The sequence below is a fragment of the Xenia sp. Carnegie-2017 genome, unplaced genomic scaffold (assembly GCF_021976095.1).
Source record: "Xenia sp. Carnegie-2017 unplaced genomic scaffold, XeniaSp_v1 HiC_scaffold_14, whole genome shotgun sequence".
NCBI lineage: Eukaryota > Metazoa > Cnidaria > Anthozoa > Malacalcyonacea > Xeniidae > Xenia > Xenia sp. Carnegie-2017.
This window is the reverse complement of record NW_025813447.1, coordinates 7,443,955-7,449,954: the sequence shown is the minus strand read 5'-3', so window position 1 is coordinate 7,449,954 and position 6,000 is coordinate 7,443,955.

Below are 6,000 nucleotides of genomic sequence, written 5' to 3'. Positions count from 1 at the left end.
ACTTTTCCTGAGCTAATAGACAGTTGCAAAGTTGATAGTCTAGGTTTGATTTTCAAAATGTTTGATAGGATTGAGATTTTAAACCTTCTTTCAGCTGATTTTTCATTTTGTGTTTTCTTTTTGCCACTTTTCAAGATGACATCCTTGTCTCACCTTGACATGGTACTTAGACATCTAGAGGATTGAGAGCTAAATCATTTGCCTTTGAATTCAGCGCTGATGATGAACGCAAATTTTAGCAAGTACATGACAACGGTCATTTAAAGTACATTCATTGTTACAGTCAATCTATTAAAAAACACCGAAGAAAGTTAAAAAAATTGTCTCCATTCAAATCGTATGCAGCAAATATTATACACGAAAATTTCTTGTTACACTTATATGCTGGACAATGAAGAAAATTTGTATTTCAATTTTTCAATTGCTTTTTATATTCGCATTATGAACTTAAAGAATGTGTGTCGACCAAGATGCATTTCGCGTTAATCACAGCGTGTCGGCCATTTTGAGTGTCGAGAAAATGGCGGATTTTGTTATTGCAGTCTATGCAAGTTAGTCAAACGATAATAATTGATGTAAAATAAGGTTTTAGTTAATTTGCTAACTTTCAAATAAAGTTGACGACGTTGGTGACGAAATTGAATTCGGTGTTCCGCAAGCTCAAAAAGTAACGATGTAAACATGAACAAAAGTGCTCAACGTATCTTGGTTCACACATTCTTTAAGCTTGAACTAGTTTTTTATTAAACCACCGAGTGAATGTCCCTAAATGATCTCGTACTTTAATTTGTTAAAGTCATGTGTCAGTAATGATTTTCGTAGCTTTTTATGCCACTTCAAGTACCAACAAATAATTCCTACTGTCGTACATATGTGTGACGTGTGCGTCGACAATAAAAACCGTAGCCTTGGTATCGCAACGAGATTTACGTATTGCTGTTATAAATTCCGCAATTCGATAAAATGAATAAATCCAAATCCATAATATTTCAGTGTTGCCATAAATGAAAATGTTTTTCACCAGATCAAAGTGGAAGCTCATTCGACCGAGTCCAGTTAAAAAATATATGATACGTGATCACACAGGTGCTAACCATATTTAAAATAAAATGCGTTCTTGTGTCGTAGGACCAGTGATCAAGTTTTTGTCTCGCAAAATCTCCTTGGGCAGTTCTCATTTTTAAGACGAATCAGTTAACGCTTGGAAATTTTCGGTAACGTATTTTCGGGAATCAGCTGAGTCTAATAAAGAGTTCACTGTAATGTCGTCGATGTCTGTTGGAGGTATAAGGTTTTGTCTGTTATGATTGGTCATGACGGATTTTGAGTAGTCAACTGAGTCCAATAAAGAATTCACTGTAATGTCGTCATCATCATTCATCAGGGATATTGAATAAGAATCATTTCTTTGATCGTCCATACTAGAGGAACTACTTTCACTAGAAAACGACGAGGAGCTTTGTACTCGAGGGCGAAAGCACTTCCATGAACGGGATTGGTCTTCCGATGATTGACGTTTCTTTACGTCAACCTCCGAACTTTTCAGACGGTCAAAAAGATCGTTTGTATTCGTTAAAATCATGTCTTTATCGGTGTTCTCGTTTGGTAATTCAGCTTTTTGTCCACACCCGTCCATCTCGTATGGTATGGAAAGAAACTTATAGACACGATGGTAGCCCTTTATCTATAAAACGAGTAAAGCATTTGTAATAGTTTCACGTTTCGTAATGATAGGTGTTTGAAGCTTCACTTGGCAAGAAAAACAGTTCGATGTACATGTGCATCAATCTTACGAGAAAACATTCATAAAAACCAATCAGAAAAAACTTTGAACATGCTGATCATTTTAGTCGACTGGCTGGTCAACTTTTAAAGAGTTGTCAGGACAAGAACCTCAACAAAGAATATGTTTGATGTGTGTTGAAATCTCTAATGGCAATTATTTGAAGTGTTCGTCGTTTTGGTTATTTTTGGCGTGTAAAGATCATTGAGTGTTTTTTTAGTAATTTAGACATGTATTTTGCATAAACACCATTTATAAGCAAACTGATGGCTTCATACAATTTGACTTGATACTCTTTGGTGATGGCATTCTTGGAATTGATAAATTCAAGAAAGTGTCAAATGCGCAATTAGACCAGCATGTATAAAGCGTACTAAAATTATTGTTGTGCGAAAGGTAAGAATTCTTGGGAATTCACTTCAATATGACTTAACTTTGTATCAACCTTCGTCATACACACCATGGCAACAATGAAAATTTACACACTTATAAACTCACACGCTTAAATAAACACTTGAAGAAGTACACTCTTGAATTTGGAGCTTGTTCATTGTTAGACATACCTTTTTGAGCAATCCTCTATCATAATAGGTTCTCATGGCTCGAAATAGCTTGAACTGGTCCATTTTTGGTCGATTCTTTACAATTCCCCACAACTTGGCAAGTTCTTCCGTATCGTTGATTGAGAATAATCTTTCTTCCTTATTCGTCCATTCTATCACATGTTTACACTCCTCATCTTCTAACAGTCCGTACAAAAACTCCCACAAATACAGCGATTTTCTGCTGCTGTTACGTTTACTTTCTATATGCACAATAATAAAACAATTATTTACTCGTTCTCATTGAAAAATCTACTCTAGATGTTTATGAAGTAATTCAACGCCCCACCCCCCCCCTCCCTCATCTATCCTGTGTTCCAAGACTATCATTTTAAGTTTCTTAGTCATTTGAAGAATATTGGATTAGAGGCGACAGCACCCTTCGTGAGTCAAAGCTAAAGCTAGATTAGGTTCCATTGGTTTAAGCTATACCTAATGAATTAATGAGAGATGTCCAAAATCAAGTTGACTCTGTGATTAAAAGAAAAAGTTAAGTCCTTACAAACTAGGCGTCTTAAATTTTTTATAGTCGTTTTATGTAGTTTTATTTGTTTAATGTTTATGTTTGCATTTGTAAATTTATCATGACTGGTAGATATTAAGTTTTTGTAAGATGACATAAAAGAATTTAATGCAGAAGTCAACATGTAAGAATGCTTGATAACAACAACAATAAATTTAATCATGATAAATGATCCATAGATGAATGGTATTCTGTGGAAAATCATATTTTTTCTTGTCATTTTTCTCCAACTATACACGAAAGGAATCAACACTTAACTTGTCATGCTTTAAGTAATCTTTGCGTTTGGCTTTTCAATTACAAATATAATCTTCAAAAGCTATTGCTATATGATGCATTTCAATTGCCACTGTAGGGCCTCGTAAGCCTATAAAGATATTTTTTTATTTTTAATGTTGTCGAGCCTTCCATGCAATGCAAAGTTAACACAAGACAACCTTAATGGGGTCCTTTGATTTCAAAACGAACGTAAGTTTCTCAGTCAAGGAGGAGTTGAACTCTCTTAAATAAGCAAAATGAAATATATTCCTGACATAAATCTTGCTTCTCATTGTACTTGTATGTACTTAATGAGAATATTTCTGAACTTCCGTTTGAACAAGTTTTCTTGTATGAAAGGAAGGTATACTCTTAGATTGACATGAAAAAAGATATACTATGTTATAAATGTATTATAGCAATAGCAGATATAATGTTCGTTATAATAAATTACCACAGCTCATTTTGAAATGTAGCTACACACATTTATACCTTGGTCTTATTAATTAGTGCAATTGAATTTGTTTATATTTACGACAACTAACATTGTTGAGAAGATATTTTGCTTGACTTGAAAATAGACTTGCCGTGTATTGTCCAAAACTGTGAATGAATTAGCTACAGTTATTGGCCATTATTGACGAAAAATGGCGCTGGCAAATTCTTGTTGTTTCTCTACGTGTTGCACGTGGATGCTGGTGTAAATACATTGACGAGGTCGAACAAAGTAGATATGCATTGTTTTTCATAACTTTATCGCTCTTCTCCAACTGTTTGGTGAAAGAGATGCAACTGTAGGATTATGTATATAATGTATGGTATAGATACAAGAAAGTACTGTGCCTATTACCTTTTAAAAAACGTTCTGTTTCAGTTTTTACCAGTATATTGACAAGCAAGATATAATTGATACTGGTTACATTTATAAGTACACAGAAAATCCACTTACTTTTAGCTTGGGCCATTTTGTTCCAGACATTAACATTTCATTTGCCACGTTGTACTGGTATGATCTTATCTATCGTTTCTGTTCTTGTATCGGTGATAGCTGCTCTATAGATATTCCGCAGCAGCATCTACGCCAACGCACGAGCAAATTTTCGGAAGAAAATACCAAGCATACATAGCTACATCATCGTCATTAAACGTTTGCCGATGCCCCATCTTGTTTCTTTTGCAGCTCATATATGTCGATAATTACAATAATATTCAATGCATTATTGTTTCTACCATGAAGGAAGTCGAATTTTACGGGTCAGTCGCGTCCCACTTTTATCTTCATTCGTATTCCTGCCTATTTGTGCTAAAAAAAGATGAAAAGGACTTTGTTTTTTTCAAAATCCGGTCGACTTGTACAATTTGTACTGTAGGGCATTTATCTTCGAATGCTCTCAGTCTGTGCAAGTAGAAATAGCCAGCTTGATTTGAAGACATCCAAAAACATTCTATTACAATACAGGAAAACTTTGCAGATGTATTAGTTGCACTGTTCGGATAAGACATCCGTTTCTGTTTGAATTGCCTTATTTTAATGTCATTATATGCTAAAAAAATGAATGGAATATTTTCAGTGCGAAATTGCACGCACATCTATAGTCAGCGGATGGAGACAAGTCAAACGTGTAAAGATCTAGAGTCATTTGGTGTAATTAGTATCGACTTCCTGTCTTAAAACAAACTCTCTACTATCAGGGGTAGATTTTGAGAATTTTTGGATTTCGTATAAAGAAGTTGTACTTAAGACACATGCAGAAGCATCGCTCCAGTTGACATGATGTTCTCATTGAATGTCATGATTTGAAATTCACGTAAGGGTGGCGACAAGCTTGTTTAGAGCTTCAGTAGTACTTTCAAAATACACTTTTGTGTAGAATTGTATCTTCAGGTAGTTAATACCATATAAATGTACAGCTGCAGGAATAAATAAAAAACCTGAAATAAGTTACTGATCTCTGTATCTTAAGTAGCTATGTAGCACGCTCTATGAAAAAAGATTTTAAGGAAATTTAGCACTCCATAGCTATAGACTTCCTATATCTTAAACCATCGATTTAAAACAAATCCATTGTCGGGCGTTAGCATTCGTAGCTCAAAATTCGAAATTCGTCAACCATATATTTCAGTTCTAGAATTATGTATGTGTGAGCTTTTATTAAAACGTGTATTTCAATGATTAAGAACATTAAGAAGTTGGAAAGTCCAAATGCTGCTATGCATGCTATGCATTCATCATAGTTCGAATTTAAGTTCGTTCTCATTTTTTTGGTCAGTTGTACAAAGATAGCTTAACAAGATTTATGCATACATGCATCCGAGAAGTTTATCTCGTTTAGCATGATGTCGTGAAAGGCAAAATCCCTTCGATTCGCAGCACGAAAAGCCTTTGCATACTATATGCAGAAAACAAAATGTCTTTGTGTGTAAGATATGTTATCATAAAACACAGCGTTTATCAATAATATAATAATTTGAAGTAAAGTCTTAAGAATGCCTTGGTAAAATTTGGACCAAGAAATAATATTAATTAATTTCGGTTCTCAATCGAGACAAAAAATTAAGCCCCTTGCTGCGGGGCGCTAATGACGTGCGTGTCTTTGTCTTGTTCATTATGTGGGCGAGTTTTCAACATCCCAAAGATTTGCAACTTCAGGATCCAAAACTACGAATTCCTTCAATTTCATTTATAAAGTTTGGAAAACGAGCGCGTTCCTTCTTTTCCAGCGCGTGCATCTTCGAACAATCTAGCCAGCGGATGAAGATAGTTAACACACTTGTAACATTTTACAGTCACTTTTTGTTATCAGTACCCACTTCCTGATATTTCAGATATTTTA